Source organism: Pelodiscus sinensis, chromosome 17 (assembly GCF_052426305.1).
Source record: "Pelodiscus sinensis isolate ZL-2025 chromosome 17, ASM5242630v1, whole genome shotgun sequence".
In the NCBI taxonomy this organism is placed as follows: Eukaryota; Metazoa; Chordata; order Testudines; family Trionychidae; genus Pelodiscus; species Pelodiscus sinensis.
The window spans coordinates 32,029,789-32,049,147 of record NC_143068.1 but is presented as its reverse complement, the minus strand read 5'-3'; the positions used below and the strand labels follow the sequence as shown (position 1 = coordinate 32,049,147).

The window sequence follows — 19,359 nt, the reverse complement described above, 5'->3', positions numbered from 1 at the left end:
CTAGAAGTGCTACTCTGCACCCAGCAGGAGACTAGAATCATCCACTTCAGCTGCAAAATCTTCAAGCGCGCCCATGCAAGCAAGAGTGTGGGACTGTGAGTCCAAAGCAGTGCACACTCTAGGGTGTGATAAACAGGGGCAGTGCAAATGCCAGATAGATACGTTCCTATTATTTCTTGTTAATGTTATTCACTGTTAATCTGTTAAACTCTGTTTCTTTAAATTGTTAAGTAAAGATTGTTCTTTCTACTGTAATCTGTCAGATGTAGACTATTTATGATTTGTAATTGTTGTTCTGGAGCTAGATCCAGATTATTGCTGGAATAATTTTATTCCTGGAGGCTCCCAAGGCACACTAGTAAGTGTGTACAGAGCCAGCCAGGTGGAGGCACCACCATGATATGTTCTTTATGAGCAAGGGACAGCAGCAAGGGGGTGGGTAGGGTTTCCCCAACTAAACAACATCACCACTGGGGTACTCAGGATCTTCTTTTATTTTAAAACCACCAGGCGCCCAGGCACACCTGTGAGTGTGACCTGCTCCCGAGTAACCCGGGGAGGAAAAAGGGGGTTACAAATGCGTAAAATGCTTAAGTTACATTTGGCATATGGGTACCCATTATTAGGTTACATCCGCTCCCAGTCCCTGCTTTTCGCTGTTCTGGGTCAGGGGGAGCGGCAGCCAGCACATCCTTTGGCCTGCACTGCTTCCTCAGCTCCTGCCTCCCCTGCCCATCCATGGAAGATACGACGAGGGCGGTCTCATGGCCAAAGGCAGCTTGGCCGGGCACGGAGCCCTGGGGGAGAAGGAGAAAAGAAAAGTAAGGATCGAGCCACCACGGGACTGCGAGGAGAGAGAGGGCTAGAGTGTAAACAGCAGCTCAGCTGGCAGTGGGAGGACAGATGGACGCGAACAGAGAGCCCCAGGTGAGAATTGCCTAGTGGAAAACCCCAGTCCCGTGGCGGGCCCGATTCTTACTTTTAAACTTTCCACGGACTGCCTACAGTACTGCCCCGGACCACTAGAAGTCCATAGACCACGTATTGGGAACCGCTGGCCTAGAGAGCACCAGGAAAAGGAAGCTTTGTTGACTGGGTGGGATCTACAGCAAGGTTCTGCACTGGAGAAGAGCAAATGCACTTTCCTTTCACTAATCTCAGAGGAGTAGTCATGTTGATCATGTTATCTGTAAAAACAATGAGGAGTTATGTGCCCCCTGCCATGTATATTGGCCAAACCGGACAGTCTTTGCGCCAAAGGATAAATGGACACAAATCAGATATCAAGAAAGGTAACATACAAAAACCAGTAGAAGAACACTCAATAACAGATAGTAAAGTAGCCGTCCTTTTACAAAACAACTTCAGAACCAGACTACAAAGAGAAACAAACAGAGCTACAAGTTCGACATGATCCAAATTAGGACTGAATAAGGGCTTAGAATGGTTCTCTCTCTATAAAGGCAATTTTCCTGCTCTTGGTATTCCCACTTCCCCATCAGCTGCTGGGAGTGAGCCACATCCACCCTGACTGAATTGACCTCGTTAACACTTGATAAGTAACTCCCTTCTTTTGATATTCTAGTCAGTGTATGTACATGTATACTTCCTTTCATCAGTCTCCTTAATCAAGTGCAGGTGAAAAGTGCTGGAAGCTGCACTGACCAAGGCAAAATGCAAAAACTCCCCCAATCCATCTAAGGGTATGTCTACACTTGCACCCTCTTGCAGACATTTGAAATTGCAAATGTAGCCGGGATTTAAATATCCTGTGCTTCATTTGCATATTCATGTTATGGCACTATTTCAAAATAACAGACGCTTTTAAGACGCGGTTATTTTGGGAGAACACCCTTCTCTCGAAATAACTGGTAAACCTTATTGTATGAGGAATAAGGGTTATTTCGAGAGAAGGGTTTTCTCTCAAAATAACTGCATCTTAACAGCGTCTGTTATTTTGAAATAGCACTATTTCAAAATAGTGCCATAATGTGATTATGCAAATGAAGCGTGGGATATTTAAATCCTGGCTTCATTTGCAATTTCAAATGTCTTCAGCTGCATCCCTCTCTCGAAAGACGGTGCAAGTGTAGACATACCCTCAGAGAGTGAGAGGAGAGTCCATTCTCCTTGGCCTCTTGGAGAGAGGCAGCACGGCCACCAATCACATTCACTAATGAGCCCAAATGATATGATTGTAGAGGAACTGCTAATACAGACAGTGGTTCACTAGGCCAAACCAACCAATTAATTTCACACAGGCCACTAACACAGCCATCAGTTACCAACTTGAACCAAGTGGGGACCAATGACCTAACGGAGGAAGCTGCCCTATCCCATAACCAGTTCCCACAGCTATTCATTTTCCTGGAAGAGGAAGAATCTTTTTGGAGGAACCACCTGTACTATGTGTCCAGAAACCTATATTTATTCTTCTGTTTTGGCTGGAAAAATATGTCTGGTGACCAGCTTGGAGATGGCATATGGTGACAGTGATATTGTACCTGCCCAGATGTAACCCAGCAAAGGATGTTGTGGATCAGAACTGAGGGTTGGTGAGCATAAATACATGAAGGGAGCTTGCACGCTACTTGTCTGCTCTGACCCTGGCTCCAGCCAATGCGATCAATCTCTCCTGACAGAAGGTCAGAAATTACAATTGCAAGAAGCATTGCAGGGACCAACAGCGGAGAGCAGGATTGTCACCTTTTAGAGGAAAACTGGCCATGACATAAATTTCCCCCTGGCAAGCCGCAGATCTAGGATTTTGCAGAGAAGGGCAGACTCAGAGCTGGTAAGTTAATATTCGATGCAAAACATACCAGCAGGCAAAAGTAAAAACAGGGAGCCAAGAAGGTGTGTGAAAGAAACTAACACCTTAAAACAATGACATTTTATTTTCCCTTTTTTGTAACTGACAATTATTCCAAATTTTTCCTGATCTTAATTTTCTTTACAGATCTTTTTAAAACAAGAAATGCCCCTTTCTCTTTATTTCATGGGAGTACTGCCCAAACCCAAGGGGCTGAGTTCAGAGCCTTCTCAGGTCTCAGCGAAGAGTATCTATGGGTGAAAAGACAAAGTTTTTCAGGCCAGGGACTGTCAATTACTTGTGACTAGGGCACAGACCAGGGTCTCAGGAGAGCTGGGGTCTCATCTCAGCACGACATTGGCCTGCTGGGTGACTGCAGGCAAGGCATGGCACAGCTCAGTGCCTCAGTTTCCCACAGGAATTTTACGTGTGTGTCTGACCCTCTTTTTAAGGCACCCTGAGGTCTACTGATGTTATTTGTAAGAGCTAGATATTATTACTGTGTCTGTATAGTGCTCGGTTCAATGGGAGCCCAGCCTAGCTGGCCTTTAGATGCTATCCTGCTACTGCTAATGAGTAATAATGATGATGACAATACCATATTAATAATATCACTTTTCTTTGTCTTTCATCCATGAGATCCTGCAGGGGGGACTTTGTTTTGCTTTGGATTTCTGGTAGGGTTTTCAAAACTAAATGCCTGATTTAGGAGCACAAGCCAGGGATCTTAGCAGCTCTCTGACAAGCCAGCCCTCACAGTCAGTGGGTTAGATATTCTGTGGCTCAGCCAGAAACACGTTTCTTATTGTGCCTTTGACAATCCCCGCCTAGCAGGAGCTGTTAGCGGAAAAAATTGTCTTGCCAGCAGCAGTCTTTAAACTTGTCCACCCATGTTCCGGGTTCCACAGCGATGCTGGGGCAGCGTGAAGCTATTCAATACTTTCCTCCTGGCCTTTCTTCCCCTGCAAAAGTGCAGTTTGGGTTCGAGGACAAGAAATCCCCAAAACAAAACCCAGACCTGTCCTCTAGTTCTGAGGCCAGATTGCAAATCTAGTCCCCAGTTCTCCTCTAACGCTTCCTGGTACAACTCAGGAGTCATCTCCCTGAAGTCAGTGTCATTGCACTTGTATGCATGAGAGGGGAATCAAGCCACATCCTCTGCTGATCAGTTGTGAATGCACCATATACCTGATTCTGCTCCCTTTGAAATCAATGACAGAACTCCCATTGACTTCTACCGGAGCAGCAGCTGGCCAATGTGGAGAAAGACTCAAGTATCTGCCACCCACAATATGCCAGTGATGTTAGCCCTTTGCAGTCACATTGCTCAAAAGGTGCTTTCTCTCAAAAATCAGAATGTAACCGTTGATGGATAAGGGAAAGACCAAAGGCCTCGAAGCAGTAACAAAAAGCAGGTCAGTTTTTCAACATGAATTTTAAGTTTGCTTTGCTAATTCTGCACCAGAATCACCGGCTAAGAATAAGGTGGCTCTCACCAACTCTCCTACAATCTGGCTCTCGCCAAATCTCCTAAAGCCAAGTTTACAAGGGCTTTAGGTTTCTTTCCTAACAGCACACAAAGCTGCCAGCTGCAGCAGTGATCTCTGAGCCCAGTGAACAGGAAAGGCTGTCTCTAAAAAGGCACACAGGAAGTGGAAGGGGCAAAAGGTGCCACAGCTGCCCGTGGAAAACAGAGACCCTGTTTTGACCCTGGGCCAAATTCTGATCACAGCTAGATCAGTGTAAATCGGGAGTCACTCCATTGCCTTCAGTGGAGATACTCTAGATGTCATGGAGACAGGACTTGGCTCTATATCTTTATCTGGTATGGACACAGATCTCATTCAGGGAACATGTAGTTTCATTTTACTTCAACAGCAGGACACCACTTTGGGCTGATTACAACACAACTCGGGTGGCTTTTAGTGTCATGCGGCAGAAGCCACGATCAGAAGCAGACACACCAATCAAAAGGCAGAGGCAGCTAAATAAATTTCCCACTAAACACCAAACCACCTCACGTTTCCCTTGTTTGTAATTTAATTCCCTTACTGTGGCAGGAGGAGTATGGAGACCCAGGTTACAGACAAGGAGGGACCACAGTGAAGGGCCTGTGCCTGAAAACTCTTAGGGTACATCTGGACAGCGGTACTATTTCGGGATACCTCTGGTATCCTCAAAAAGCTATTCTGCATCTTTTGAGCAAGCCTGTTATTTCGAAATAGATTTTGAAATAATGGGCTCGCTATTCCGATATCGGTTTAGTGAATAGCCGTTTATTTCAAAGTTAGATCAAAATAAGATACGTAGCTCAAATTGCGTATCTTATTCCGAGCTACGGGTGCAGTGTAGACGCACCCTTTCCTCACATGAGTGGTCCCATGAGACCTGTTTCTGATCTCAGTTACTCCAGGATAAATCCAAAGTGACACTGGCAAAATCAGGGGAATCCCTCTACATTTGCACTGATGGCTTAGTGGGATGGCTCACATGAATCAGTCTTGCCAGGATCATGCCCCAAGTTAGAAGCACACCAATTAAATCCCGTGTCTCCTCAATATAGGAACATCAGCACAAAGTGACAGTGTATAAAACCACGTCACATGCACAATACTTTCTCCACTAAAGGAACCTGCATTTCAGACTGATGCAGGGAAATGGACAGTCACGGCCACACAATACTGAATTTAACACCAAGCAGAGAGCAAACATGCAGCCTTCATATCTGTAACCATTTTTCTGCACGTCTCCAAGCAAGCTTTCTATCAACCGTTTCCCCACTGAGTTATAACAATAATCGTATTTTGTACTTCTAGAATGAGGATGGCAAACAGCAGTTAATTAAGCACTCCCGATGGCAGATACAGTAATAGGCTACGTCTACACTGGCAGCTTCTTGCGCAAGAACTGTTTTGCAGAAGAGTTCTTGTGCAAAAAGTCTTCCACAAGAACGCGTCTACACTGACGTGCTTTTGCGCAAGAGCATCTATGGCAGTGTGGACTCTCTCTTGCGCAAGAAAGCTCTGATGGCCATTTTAGCCATAGGGGTTTCTTGCGCAAGTAATTCATGTTGCCTGTCTATGCTGGCCTCTTGCGCAAGAGGGCTTCTTCCTCACGGGGAGAGGAATAACTTCCGGAAGAAGCCCTGTTTTCTGATGCTGTACTGTAAATGTACTTGTGCAAGAATGCCCATGCAGTGTAGACACCCGGCACGTTTTTGCGCAAGAACAGTTGTTCTTGCGCAAGAAGCTGCCAGTGTAGACATAGCCTATGTGTTCTTGTAGAAAGTGAGTATTAGTGTACTCATGTTATAATGTATGAATTAAGTGACTAGCTCAAGGTTGCACAGTGAGTCAGTGACAGAGCTGCAAATAGACCCAGCAGTTCCTACCATCCCTTGTTCTAACTACTAGACATCCCTTCCCTCCCTAGCTAATAATTAATTCCGTTATATTCTGTTTCAAGCATTAGCCTTGTATTTCCCAGTGACTTCTTACAACCTCCACATTTGCTCCTGCTGCTAAGCTGAGCTCAGCAGACTAGAGTCGCTGACTGTGTTTTACTCCTTTGAAAGTTTTTTCTTGCACGAAAACAGGTATTCTGCCGGGACCGACCTCAAATCACTAACCTGCAGCTATTATCTGTGTCTGTGTAAAGTGCTCTTTGGAGTGCCATTTTAAACACACAAGGCATTTCATTATTGCTATTATTTGTTTACTATTCTGATTGTTCTCCCCTATCAGCTACTCTAGAGTATAGCCAGCAGAGAGGCCCAGCCTGTCCTGGGATGTTGCTCATGAACCAAGGAGCTGGGATACCCTGGCAGATGGACAGCACAAGCAGTAAACTGATCAGCCATGGCTGAGACTTTCACCAGTCACTTGGGGTATGTCTACACTACCACCCTAGTTCGAACTAGGGTGGTTAATGTAGTCATCCGAAGTTGCAAATGAAGCCCGGGATTTAAATATCCCGAGCTTCATTTGCATCTTGCCAGGCGCCGCCATTTTTAAATCCCCGGTAGTTCGAACTCCGTGCCCGCGGCTACACGCGGTGTAACGGTAGTTCAAATTAGAAAGCCTAATTCGAACTAGGGTGGTAGTGTAGACATACCCTTGCTTCCCAATAAGCCACCAATGAGCAGCAAAACCCAAGAATTTCCTAGGGAAGAAAGATGCTCCCCAGTGTTTAGGGCACTATCGTGGCCCTAGGGCAGTGGTGGGCAACTTGCAGACCACAGGGGTTCTGTGTGCAGCCCACGAGACATTTCATTACCATTGCCCACGTGCAGGGTTGCCAGATTCTGCTGGTTTCCATTCACTTCGGGGAGGGGGGTTTTCTACCGGCCTTACTAAAGTGACATGCACATAAAGCCAGGGCAGGTATGTGCTGTTTGCACACAACACTGACTGCGAGAGCCGTGCGCTCCCTCTGCAGCCAATCAGAGCGCTGCTACGGTCCAATCGGCCCACCCCACATATTCTATGGATGCTCGTAAAATCCAGGAGACACTCTATCCCAGGAGACCGTCTTGGTTATGACAATCTTGCGGCCCACTCACTAGCCTAGGTTGCCCATCGCTGCGCTATGGAGACTTAAGTTCAAATCCCTGGTTTGCTACAGGCCTCCTGCTTGACTTCGGAGAAGTCACTTCTCTCTGCCCCATTCCCCTCTTGGAACAATGGGGGAGAACAGCCTCTCCCCTGTGCACAGCGGTGCTGGGAGGGTACTTCCATTTAAGATCAAGGGGTGCGCATATAGTATGATAAAGGGGGCTGTTGGAGAACCTGACAGCTAGAACAAGCACAATAAAAGGGCCAGTCGATCCTGTCCATGGGAAGTGGATGTGGCCACAAGGATCCCCTCAAAAGTTGTGTCTATGCTGGGAGGAAAGACGTGTTTGGCAAAGTGTCTTTGCACACACCTAGCAGAGACCACATCTGATAGCAGCTCTCGGCACGTTAGCTGGCTGGGGCCAGCTCTCGGCACTGTGATCCCTAGAAACAGAGTGTGCGTTTTAACAGGTGTGAGCTCACGTCCTAGTGGAGACAAGGCAGCTGCAGCTTTAAATGAGCTAGGTGGCATTTTTGGTCATATTTTTATGAGTCTTGTTTGCGCCTCAGTTTCCCCGAGATTCTGCATTGTTACCCAGTGCAGGGGGGGGGGGGGGGGAGGGCGGAGGGAAAGGATTGTGTATTCTCAGGGCAGGCTAGGAGATAAGTTGTCGGTATCCCCTCACTGGATGAACCTTAATCTGTATATCTGCAGAGCATCTGGGAAGACAATGGGAAATCCATTTGCCCAGACACTGATATCTGGCCACCAGTGACCCGGAGAGATACAGACTTTCCAGCCTCTCAGCAAGGGGCTGAGCAGCATTTCCCCAGCATTTCCCCAGCTCGGGAATAAAGGACTGAAGAGGTGTGATGTGGGGGATAAATAAGCCTGGGTTGTTGGAGACAGTTGGGGATCTCTGGCAAGGGAGGTCAGGTGGAGAGAGAGACCCCCCCCCCAGACATTTATACAACTGAAGTAAGCTTGTCGCAGACCCCACACAGCCTCAGGAGGCCCTGCTGGGCAGCACAGTCCATAGAGGGACTGGCCAGGGGATAGAGCTGGTGCTACTGCATATGCAGCTTCCTAGGGCACCACAACATTTGGGGCACTTTGTTGCCTTATTTGTGTGGTGCCCTACTCTGCAGTGTGTTTTGCGTATTGGTAGGGACGGCCCGGCTGGAAATAGAGCCCATCTTCCTGCTATTCTCCAGAATTATTATCGTCTCCATTTTAGAGAGAGAGAAATTGAGGCATCAAGTGATTAAGTGACTTGACCAAGGGCACAAGGAAGTAACACAAACAAACCCTGGTCACTGGCAGGCAGGATCAAACCTAGGACCTCAGTGCATGAGCCTCTACTGCAGGAGCTCTTAGCTAAGGTGGTAGCAGACTAATCCCTGAAGCTGCGCCTACACTGCTGGTTTTTTTCAGCAGAAGATTTGCAAATCGTGCTCTCATTTGTATATCTTTCGCTGATCCTTTTTGCGGAAGAGGTTTTGCCGCTAAAAAGCCCTGCGTAGACAGGGCCATTTGTCGGAAAAAACCCTTTTTCGCAAGATTCTGTAAACCTCCTTTTTTGAGGAATAAAGGATCTTGCGAAAAAGGAGGTTTTTCTGACAAATGGCCCTGTCTACACCGAACTTTTTAGTGGCAAAACCTCTTCTGCAAAAAGGATCGGCAGAAGATATGCAAATGAGAGTGAAATTTGAATATCTTCAGCCAAAAAAAATGGCAGTGTAGACATCCTGAGTGGTTTTAATGCCATGTGAGGGAACAAAGAACCACACCCAACACATGTATGGGTTACACAAGGCTGTGGCCTAACAGATATGAGAACACCTCTGCTTCCCATTCCTAACCCCTCTCCGCATTCTGCTATATCACTGCTGGTCTGACATGGACACACAGGCCTGGGGACACACACACTCCTTGAGTTACCGGAAGGTTTTTTCATGCATTTCACAACTTCCAGGTTAAATTAGCAAAATGGTATATTCAACAATATGATTGCAATTTTCCACCTGAAAAGCCATTTGCCTGGTTAAGGTTGCAGGCATTGTTTGGCTGTAACAGAGGCTTTTACATTAACCTTTCCACCCCCAGATCCTACCAAAAAAAAAAGAGGAAGATTTATAAACGGGACATGTGAAGAAGAGAAAACATAGTAAAGTATCTCACTCTTCACCTGTAAAAAAATGCCCATTTGTGCCGGGTTCATCATCTCTACAAGCTATTGGTCCAGGAGTTCTTTATCGCTGTAGCTATATCCACCCAACATGGTAGGGATGCAAGGAAGGGCCAGGCAGGGACCGTCCGGCAACATCTTAAAAGGAAGCCTCAGATTCTACATCATGAAACAAAAGACAGGACTATGCAGCACTTTAAAGACTAACAAGATGGTTTATTAGGTGATGAGCTTTCATGGGCCACCTAATAAACCATCTTTTTAGTCTTTCAAGTGCTGCACAGTCCTGTCTTTTGTTTCAGCTACACCAGACTAACACGGCTACATCTCTGTCACTATTCTACATCATGACACAGAACAGACCTGAAAGGTTCTAACCTTCTCCTGTTTGGAAAATAGCTCTTTCCTCTCCAAGACACCTAGGTCAGGCCTAGGGTTGGCGGTGGTGTATGAGCATGTGTCTGCTCATTCCCACACCTGGGTTTAGATTCAGCTCATCCCTTTTTAAAACACAAACCAGCCAAGCCCATTAACCCGCTGGCCCAAAGATGATTCTGTGCAATATTACCGCACGGGATAAGCAAAGTCAAGGATTATCAGAGAATCAATAATGGCAAATGCTGTTCTCTCGCTCCCTGATTAGAACAGGCATCCTCACTCCAGGTCTCAGTTTGCCAGCATGCTGCACCTTCCAGCCCCTGCCTCTTGGTAATTTCCAAGGATGCACTAATCCCTCTGCTGTATCTGAAATCATTTAGTTAAGACCCTGCGAGGCTGTATATTTCCCTGGTTCTGAAGGTGAACTCAGCTCCCGGTGTCTTAATTCCTTGCATGAAGAGGGATGTGCGTCTCCACATCTGGCCCTAATTTAACACTGTCTAGTAAATGCCCAATCCCACCCCATTGCTATACATCAGTGGTCCCCAACCTTTTGGGGCTGCCAGGCACCCGGGGGCCAGGCAGCTCATGCTCTGGGTGTCCAGGGGCGGGGCCATGCATGCACTGTGCACCTGGGGGCGGGACCACCCATGCGCCACATGCCCCGGGACCGGTGCCTCACATGTGCTGCGCGCCTAGGGCAGGGGCCGCCCATTCGCCGTACGCCCGGGTCTGGCACCGCACATGTGCCACACACCCGGGGGCAGGGCCGGCCCAGATCATTCTGCGGGCGCAAATAAATGCCCTGGCGGGTGCCATGGTACCCATGGCCACCGTGTTGGGGACCATTGCTATACATTTTCTATGTACTTGTAGCAAATACCTCTGGTCCTTCCCAAGGTTGATTAGGCCCCAAGTGACAAAATGGTTGGATTTAATTAGCTCATCCCCAATATCTAGCTCAATGTGTTGTAATGGCCATTGGCAGAGAGGGGAACTTTTTATTCTTTCTTTGCATTGCAGTGGCCGCAAGCAGGGTTCCTGGCGCCGTTGTGCCAGGCGCTGCGCACACACACAATAGAAAGGTGGTGCTTGCCCAGAGAGCTCGACTAAATCAGGATTTTCAGTGAGCTACAAAGATTTCTCTCTCTCAGTCCAGGATTTGAATCCAGGCCAGGCGGAGAGAGGTGGAAAGGCTCTGACTGTTCAGTGTGCTGTGAGAATTGACTTGGAGGTCTCCCTCTAATTTCTCGAAGCCAGGCGGCCATCTCTAGGTCATGCAGAGCATGGCAGATTTGACAGCAGAAGCCCGTGGTCAAGAATTTTAAAAACGGGGACCCAAAGATCGGCTGGAACAGGGTGGTTCCATCTGGCTGGGAGAACCTGGGGCTAAAATAAGATGACAGGATCTAAATAAGTGGCCTGGTTTTCAGATGTGTTGAGGACCCATTCGGCTGACATCAGTGGGGGTAGCAGGAGGCTCAGCCCTTCTGAAAAATAAGGATTTAGGAGCCTAACTTTAAGCCCTTGTTTTTTAAATCTTGAGAAAGGACTGGATGCACAGGGTAAAAGTTACGATTGTCTTCACCCTAGGAATGGTCCCTCCAAAACAAGATACCATCAGACTGGCAGAGAACCAGCATGGCTATTGCCCATGCTATGCCTGGTCTGTGGGTACAGAGGGGATTTCATCTGCAGCCCTCCAGCGGCGATGACTTTGTTCTAAAGAGAATAAGGGAGTGTACAACGTTTGGGGATCCTTCCAGTCTGAACATTTCCCCACAAAATCAGGGGCTTTTCTATTTACAAAAAAAAGGAAGAAAAAAAAAAAAGGCCGCGGCTACGAGGAATAATCAGAAAATAAACCCAGTCAAAGTACATTTACCGGATCAGAACTGGCATCTCCAGTTCTTCGGCTGGATAAAACTGCAAGAGCTACTATTTCTGCTGCTTTAGGGCATGAGCTAGTCACCAGCTGGGGACAGGAGAATTTTTCATCCCATGCCACAGTCTTGCACAATTAGGTGCATTATCAGGATTCCGAGCCTTCCTCGGGAGCAGCCAGCAGCCCTGCTGGCGGTCAAAAAGAGGACGTTGGACTGGATGGACCATTGATCCGTTTCACAGTGGCATTTCCAGAGTGACGCGGCTCCTTGGAGAGAGTTTATGGCTAAGAGGAGGAGAGGTTTACAAGCGGGAATGTGGGGTGAGCTCTCTGCTCCGTAGCAATGAATCTGGAATGGCTAATTGGGACATTCTGTCACCCCTCGAAGAGTTCAACAGCATCACAACGTGCGGCGCCTCTTCTCCGGTGCACCAAACCCCCCACAATGGCTCAGGGGGTGAACACTTCTCGCAAAAAGCTCCTTCCATTTCTGACCGCTCAGCCCCAAAGGAACCTGCACACCCCTTTCAAAAGACAAGTCTGGGAGCTGAAATTCTCAATGGTGCTAGACACGAACAATCGGGATCGTCAGGAAAGCACTGAAATTACCGTTTGTTGCATCCTTCCACCCACGAATCCCCTTTTTGCCCTGCGACTGCAGGCGCGTTAATAGGCCAGAGCTCCTCGAATAGTCCCTCCGAATATGTGCTGGCTACTTACACTGCACAAGACCTACTTACGCTGAGACCTGAAGCAGAGCTCTGTGTGAGCGCAAAAGCACGTCCCTCGCACCAACAGTCGTGGGCCCCATAAAATATATGACTTCCCCCACCTTGACTCTCTGGTAGCACCACGGCAGATGTTTAATTACTTCTGTATTACTCCTCCGGTCGGAGGAGGCTGCTGCTGACGTTGCTCCCTTACCTTGCGCACGTTTATGTATGCCTCTGAGCCAGGGCGTCTGACACAGATCTTGCTCACACTTCACAGTAAAGCACAGCTGCAGCAGTGCTGCCGCGGTACCGCTTTAAACGGAACGTGTGACCCCAGCACGAGGGAAGTAGCTAACAATGCTGAGAGTGCAGCTCCTAGCTGGTTCATACTGGTGCTTTACAAAGGATGTGAAAACCCCTTCAATTGGCGAACCGGTTAAAAGTTACGTTTAACTGATTAATGGATTGAAGGGGAAGGGAACGGGTCCCCTGCCAGAGACCAGGGCTGCTCCAGCTGTTGGCGGGAGGCTGGGCTGGGCCCTCCGTGGACACAGACTGCTCCAGCCTGCAGTGGAGGGGCCAGGCTGGACCTGGCATAGACAGGAGCTGCTCTGGCCCGTGGGCTGGAGCAGCCCCTGCCTGTTGTGGGCCTTGTGGGGCTGGAGCAGCCCCCTGTCCGCAGCGGGTGGGGAGCTGCTCCAGTCCCTACTGGTTAACCGGTTGACCATTCACATCCCTACGCTTTGCAGTGCTGTAACTTGCTGCCAGGGCTGGGTTGAGCCATTCCTGCGCCCTGGGCAGCAGGTGCATGACGCATGCGCAGCTCCGCAATCGGGCACATGGCGCATGGCGCATGTGCTGCCCTGCCCCCCGGTGTGCTGTGCACCTTACAGCTGCAATCGGGCATGCGGTGCCTGATGGCAGCTCTAAGGGGCGCCGTGCAGCCCCCGGCCCTTGGCACATGGCGACTGATTGCAGCTCTAAGGGGCGCCGTGCAGCCCCCGGCCCCGGGCACATGGCGACTGATTGCAGCTCTAAGGGGCGCCGTGCAGCCCCCGGCCCCGGGCACATGGCGACTGATTGCAGCTCTAAGGGGCGCCGTGCAGCCCCCGGCCCCGGGCACATGGCGACTGATTGCAGCTCTAAGGGGCGCCGTGCAGCCCCCGGCCCTTGGCACATGGCGACTGATTGCAGCTCTAAGGGGCGCCATGCAGCCCCCGGCCCTTGGCACATGGCGACTGATGGCAGCTCTAAGGGGCGCCGTGCAGCCCCCGGCCCCGGGCACATGGCGACTGATTGCAGCTCTAAGGGGCGCCGTGCAGCCCCCGGCCCTTGGCACATGGCGACTGATTGCAGCTCTAAGGGGCGCCGCATGGCCGGGCACGTGGCGCCCCTTTCAGCTGCCATCAGGCACCCCCCCATAGGTTGGCACCCCAGGCAGCTGCCCGGCTAGCCCACCCCCCTTAATCCAGCCCTTCTTGCTGCACTCAGGGATGGCGGTGTGTTTTTTCACACCCCTGAGCCAGAAAGTTACAGTGCTGGAAAGCACCAATGTAGATGTCCCCCAGGAGAAAAAGGACTTTTCGGCTACATCTAGACTGGTATGATTTTCCGGAAATGCTTTTAATGGAAAAGTTTTCCGTTAAAAGCATTTCTAGAAAAGAGCGTCTAGATTGGCATGGACGCTTTTCCGCAAAAGCACTTTTTGAGGAAAAGTGTCCGTGGCCAATCTAGACACGCTTTTGCGCAAAAAAGCCCCAATCGCCATTTTCGCGATCGGGGCTTTTTTGCGGAAAACCAATCTCAGCTGTCTACACTGGCCCTTTTGCGCGAAAGTTTTGCGCAAAAGGGACTTTTGCCCAAACGGGAGCAGAATAGTATTTCCGCAAAAAGCACTGATTTCTTACAGTAGGAAGTCAGTGCTTTTGTGGAAATTCAAGCGGCCAGTGCAGACAGCTGGCAAGTTTTTCCAGAAAAGCGGCTGATTTTCCAGAAAAACTGGCCAGTCTAGACACAGCCCTCTTGTTTGAAGGGTGTCCCTGTGATGCACAGGAAGATGATCCTTTATTGAGATGTCTGGACAGAGACACATGGCCGTTCCTCTGGGCTCTCCAAGCCCCATGCTGAAGGCTTGTCTCCACTAAGTGTCTGTGGCAAGCTGGGGTGTCGGTCTCCCCTGCACTAGCCTGCCAGGCACTCACTGTCCATGTGGATCCTTCCCGATGCCAGTAAATAGCTCCACCCCGTCCCCAAGCTCCCTCCCCTGAACCACACAGCTGGGGACTGGGTCGCTCTGCTTCCTGCTGCCAGTGAGTCGGGGGGGCCCAACCCCCACTGCTGGCACCTGGGGAGCCCCCCCCAAGCATGGGGCCCGGTGCAGTTGCTCTGCACCAGCCCATGGATGGGGTGGCTTTGTGTAACACTGGACCTGGCCCATCCGGAGCTTAGTGCATGAGCCTCTACCGACAGCTTGAGCCTAAAAGCCAGCGGGCTCTCAGCTAATACTAGGGAGCCAACACATTCTCTCTCTCTGTGAGGGGTCTAAGTGCCACTCCATGGGACGGTGACCCACACCCAGCCAGTGTGGGGGTTACAGCTGCATCAGTTACTGACTCCTTGCCCCTCCCCCCACAGCATTTGTGGGGGGCACACAAACCTTTGTGTCCCCTCCCCCAACATTGCCCCCGGCACTGAGGGAGATGTTTAGAAAAGCCCGGAAAGTCAGTCAGCGTGTGGGCGGCTGGAACACTAGCGGCAGCGGCAGCGGCAGCCCACCTGTAGATCTTTTAATAAAGAGCCGGTTTCATTGTAGACACGTGGAGTCTTCTCACGCTATTATCCACCATGCAGTGCGGCACATGGAACATGGCTGTTGTAACAGGGTAGGCTGGCCCTGTAAGGACAAGAGGAATCAGGGAGGGATGAAGGACCAGGCTACCCAGTTGCAAGTAGAAGACCTGGGGCCAGCAGAGACAGAGGTGGGGAGAGAGTAAATGGCCCATGGGGAAGACAGGCAAGAGACGACTATTTCTTAGGGACCCATACGGTGTAGCATAGGGCAAAGCTCCTTTCTCTCTCAGGGTACGTCTAGACTACATGCCTCTGTCGCCAGAGGCATGTAGATTAGGCTACCAGACATAGGAAAATGAAGCGGCGATTTAAGTAATCGCCGCTTCATTTAAATTTACATGGCTGCTGCGCTGAGCCGACAAACAGCTGATCAGCTGTTTGTCGGCTCAGCGCGGTAGTCTGGACGCGCGGGGGTCGACATCAAAGGCATTTGTCGACCACCCAGGTATACCTCATCCCGGGAGGCATACCTGGGTGGTCGACAGATGCCTTTGATGTCGACACCCGCACGTCCAGACTACCGCGCTGAGCCGACAAACAGCTGATTAGCTGTTTGTCGGCTCAGCGCGGCAGCCATGTAAATTTAAATGAAGCTGCGATTATTTAAATCGCTGCTTCATTTTCCTATGTCTGGTAGCCTAATCTACATGCCTCTGGCGACAGAGGCATGTAGTCTAGACGTACCCTCAGTCAGGCAATCAAGACAAAAGCCCTAAAGAGGCCAGCATAAAAAGCTCCTTATTGTTTTGTGGGAAGGGAGAGTAGAAAGGGCCTGTTTGTTAGTGGATCTTCAACCCCTGAAGGGACAGAGGTGACCCACAATTCCCTCCCCTACACTGTGGAAGAAGAACACTAGGAGGAAGGACTTTGACTAGGTTCGGTGCTTGAGGTACTTTTATTGTGAAGGATGTTTGTGGCTAGCTTAGGTGAGGCTGACCAGGGGAACTGAAAGGGCCTACTGAGACAGAGAAGGGAGGATAGATGCAGATAGATGCAGATGATTCTGAGGCTCATGTCAGAACCGCTGTTGTGTAGCCGTAGCTACAAGGAATATCTGGAGTCTAAAAAAGAGCCACGTACAAACAAATCCAACTAATAACCATTTACTGAAAAGGAGAATTTGTCAAATTAAATAACCCTGGAGTGGCTCTTTCCCAGTGCCTCCATATGAAGGGACTGTGTCATTAACCTTCAGTTACTGACAGGAGTGACTGCTTTGTTTGTTACTGAAGGGAGAGGGGAATGGGGAATGGAGAGGGAAACTGATGTGAGTTTCTGAGGCTTCCCCCCCTCTAACGCAAACCATGATTTTCTGACTTAGCAGTTGAGGTGACATGGTCTTTACACAAGCACCTCCCTCCTTTGGAAAGGATGTCTGGTTTCAAGGATTTTACATCCCCAGATGCTCATTCACATGTGGTTTGCACCATCCCCGCCTCTTGCAAGTCAAACAATTGGGCAGCTCTAGACCCATGTCGTGGGCAAGGGGGTTTATCATTCACTGCTATCGGACCAAGGGCCAAATTCATCCGTGGGGTAACTTCAGAGAGTGATCCCAGGGATAACTGTCCAAGGGCAGTGCCTCAGGGAGCAGGTAAAATCAATAAATAAATGAAAATAATGCCTAGTGTTTCTAGAGCCTTGTATCTTTGAAGCCCTGCTCAGGCTTAAACCAATTAGCCGAGTGGAATCCTCTTCCTAACCACGTTGGTCCCACGGATGCAGATCTTCAGGGCAATGAAGCATAACATCTAAGAAATTGCTGCTGTTGGTGGGACATAGTCTCCCTTGCACTGAGCAGATGGGCGGTGCAAGAAGAAAGGGCGCCGGGGAATGAGCACAGGCTTTGCAGCAGACATGCCAGACTTGCTCTGTGGAGAGGTTCAAATTATATTCATTGTGGTCCATGGTCTGGGCTATAAAGCCAGGGCCTTGATCCACTGTGAATCCCACACTGGCAGCAAAGGGAGAATTATAGAAGACTGGAGAGTGGAATGGGAATCCTACACTCTCATGAAGGCCCCAAGTCGCCGTATTGTCTTCTCCACTCGTGTTCCAGGGCTCACGTTAGTCACTTGCTTTAGTACATTCTGAGCAGGGTTCCTGAGTGTGAGGTGGTAAGTCACCCGTGTGTTCAGAATTGTGCAATGGGGGAACATAAGGCTAGTCACTTCTAGAAGCAGTGCTGGTTCTGTTCTTTTGTTTGCCATTTGCATGAGCAGTTACCCAACTGTGGTCAGCATGCAAACTAGATGCACAAATGCATGCCTAAAATAATTGAAGAGGTAGCAGGACATGTCTACACTAGGGAAGTATTTTGAAATAACTACATTTGAAATAATAACTCCCAAAATAACAAAATCAAAATAGCGTGTTCCCACTCCATGGGAGCTCAGTTATTTTGGACACGCTACCTCGACTTAGAGCCCCAGAAAGCACTGGGGAGTAATTACTTTCCATAACTCTGAGGAATAGTTATTTTGAAATAGCAGCAGCAGAGCATCCACACTACTGCTATTTTAAAATAACTATTTTGGAATAAGTGTTATTCTCTGAAGAAATCAGCAGTATTTATTTCAAAATAACAGGCTTAGTAGTGTGGATGCTCTGCTTATTATTTTGAAATAAGGGGGGTTATTTCAAAATAACTCCGCAGTGTAGACCAGGGCCAAGTGAAAAACATTGGTGGTACTTAAAGGACTTAATGGCCCAGTGATCAAGACAAGGATCTGTGAATAGTCTTGTTTTTCCTGTAAACCTGAACTGTGGTTGGTCCTACAAAGACAGGTGACCATGCTCCCTAGTGCTAGAATCCATCTTGAATTTGGTATTTTTCCACAGAAGTAAGGCGAATGGGACAAAGACTTCCTGCCCTGGGGAAATTCTATTTAAGGAGTGGGAAACAAATGATGATAGTCCTCTGCTGGCTTCACAGACTGCTCCCCACCCAGAGGATACATGAAAGCACCTGGAAACAAAAGAACTGTAACGACAGGGGTGGAGGTGAGCTGCTGGACCCAGATCAGAAAGAACCGCTCTGGCCTGGAAAGACTTCACCTGAAATAAGAACTGGGGTAAGAAATTATTATTTGTAACAACTTCTCTTAATTCAGTAGGCTTAGCTGGCATGTTTTGCTTTATTTTAGCTTAATAACTACTTTGAGCTGTTTGCCATCACTTGCAACCACTTAAATTCTACTTTTTACACTTAATAAAATCACTTCTGTGCATTATCACACAGGGGGGACACCAGCCATGCATCTCTCTCTCTTTCACTGATAAAGGGAGGACATTTTATGAGCTTTCTCTGTGTAAAACTATTATACCGAGTAAGACAGATTTAGTTGGGGTTTTGATCTCCTTGGGGCTGTGCTCCTGGGTGCTGTCAAATCCCTGTAACTGACCTTCCCAGATCTGTTAAACCATAGACTAACCATCTTTGTTAAACCATCTGGCAATCTTAGGCTTATGGGATACAAGTTAGGTGAATTTCAGTCTTGTTTCTAATAAATAGGGGCCTACATCACAAAACCCTCCACCCCACAGGGCAACCCTGGCAGTATGAAGTAGGCGACTGAGGGTAGCACCCAGAAGGTGCACTGCCCCCCTGTATCCGTGCCAATATTTCAATTGATAAATGGGGTGCTCATTCATGCCCCCTCCCTGTTCCTCTGGGTAGCCCTCCCTGCGCCCCCTCCCTCCGCAGGCGCTAGTCACCTATGTAGTGCGGAGATGGGTACTATAAAAATGCCTAGATAATAACCATGCTGGCGGTCTCAGGAGAAAGACCAAGCGCTGGGTAAGAGCTAGAGACAGGCCTAGTGTTTCACCCCCAAGGCTGCCCTTAAGGTCAGGGCTGAGGCAAGCTGGCCTGTGAGTGTGGGAGAAGCTTGCAAAGCAACTATCTGCTGGGAGCCGGATCCTCCACTGCATCTCACCGTGGTGCACGTCACGGGAGGAGCAGTTCCTGTGTCTTTAA

At 49.0% G+C, this 19,359-nt stretch overlaps 1 long non-coding RNA gene across 3 annotated transcripts in view; it reads left to right on the top strand.

The window, feature by feature from the left end:
• The window catches only part of LOC142818830 (uncharacterized), a 77,302-nt gene that overhangs the window by 19,369 nt on the left and 38,574 nt on the right, over positions 1–19,359 (top strand). For all 3 annotated transcript variants that reach the window (XR_016347056.1, XR_016347055.1, XR_012896480.2), the window contains exon 2: positions 18,316–18,454. This is a non-coding gene — a long non-coding RNA (uncharacterized LOC142818830). The remainder of the gene's footprint in view (positions 1–18,315; positions 18,455–19,359) is intronic.